At 41.4% G+C, this 1,733-nt stretch overlaps 1 pseudogene; it reads left to right on the forward strand.

Annotated features, from left to right (window-relative positions):
* Positions 1 to 563: 563 nt before the first annotated feature.
* LOC122429817 lies at positions 564 to 1,517 on the forward strand (annotated as a pseudogene).
* The last annotated feature ends 216 nt before the right edge of the window (positions 1,518 to 1,733 follow it).

Genomic DNA, 1,733 nt, shown 5'->3' on the forward strand with positions numbered 1-1,733 from the left:
GGTAGCCTTTCCATTCTCCTGGGGATCTTCCCAACCCAGGGATAGAACCCAGGTCTCCTGCATTGCAGGAAGATTCTTTACCAGCTGAGCCACAAGGGAAGCCACTATTACATGTGATGTATCTGCATATCCAGTTATGTAGAATTATGAGATACATATTTAAAATAAACTTTCTCCCTTTGTCTATATCTTTCTTACTCTTTCTACACATTCTCCCTTGATTTCCCACATTCCCACTTTCTCTAAAATGTACATATATAATGATCATACTTTAATCCTATTAAACTCAATCTGAAAAAGGCACTTGATATGTATGATTGATTTAAACCAAGGTTCATTATTTGATTTTATTATTATTATGCATTATTTTTATATTAATTATCAATATATAACTTTTTGTTATAGATTAGAGCTCAATTTCAATAGGTACATCATTTATTCAAATAGTTACATGTAAATCAAATGACCATGTCTTCGAACATGACAAATTTTCCTCTTTATCCCTGCACTTTTTTTTGAAGATGCCTTTAATAAATTGCTAAATGCTTGATTTGACAGGAGCCATGTGCTAACAAAGGATGGAACAGAAAAATGAAAGTTGTGTCACTGGATTTATCTTACTGGGCTTCTCTGACAGGCTTCAACTTGAGCTAGTCCTCTTTGTGGTCCTTTTGATCTTCTACATCTTCACTTTGCTGGGAAACACAACCATCATTGCATTGTCCTACTTGGACCCACGTCTTCACACCCCGATGTACTTTTTCCTCTCTAACCTGAGCTTTCTGGACATGTGTTACACCACCAGCATTGTTCCCCAGTTCCTATTTAATCTCAGTGGAGCAGACAAATCCATCTCCTTTGGTGGATGTATAGTTCAAATGCACATCTCTCTGGCGTTGGGAGGTACAGAATGTCTTCTCCTAGGAGTTATGGCATTTGACCGCTATGCCGCTGTTTGCAGGCCCCTTCACTACACGGTAACCATGCACCCCCGTCTGTGTGCCCTGCTGGCTTCCGCTTCATGGATCACTGGTTTTGCCAACTCCTTACTGCAGACAGTGCTTGTCTTCCTTTTACCTCGTTGTGGGAGGAATAAATTAGACCACTTCTTTTGTGAGGTCCCTCATTTTCTCAAACTTGCCTGTGTTGACATCACTGTGAATGTGTATGTGACCTTCTTTGCTGGTGTCATCATGCTTCTCACACCTGTTTCATTAATCATGTTCTCCTATGGTCGGATTGTGAGGGCGGTCTTAAGAATCAAGTCCACTGCAGGGCAGAGAAAAGCATTTGGAACGTGTGGATCTCACCTCACGGTCGTCTCCCTGTTCTTTGGCACAGCCATCTATGTGTATTTTCAGCCCAGCAGCAACAACTCCCAGGATCAGGACAAGTTCATGTCTCTCTTCTACACTGTCATTATCCCCATGACCAACCCCCTCATTTATACGCTGAGGAACAGGGATGTGAAGGGAGCGATGAAGAAGGTGCTTTGGAAGGACTCTGACTCCAGATGATGGGTGAGCAGGACAGTTTAATGGATGGGTCTTGAACATCAGTTCTGTAGATGTATCTGTATGTCCTGCACGAATCATCTAAAATTCCCTCTGACAACTCTGAAGGGAATTGGTTTCCTTCATTCCCGTTGAAAAGTGAGTGTTCAGATTCTAAGTTCATGTATTCATTTCAGCTTCCAGAAATGCTGATTCAGTGTTCTGACAACATCTGCTTTG

The sequence above is a fragment of the Cervus canadensis genome, chromosome 28 (assembly GCF_019320065.1).
Source record: "Cervus canadensis isolate Bull #8, Minnesota chromosome 28, ASM1932006v1, whole genome shotgun sequence".
In the NCBI taxonomy this organism is placed as follows: Eukaryota; Metazoa; Chordata; class Mammalia; order Artiodactyla; family Cervidae; genus Cervus; species Cervus canadensis.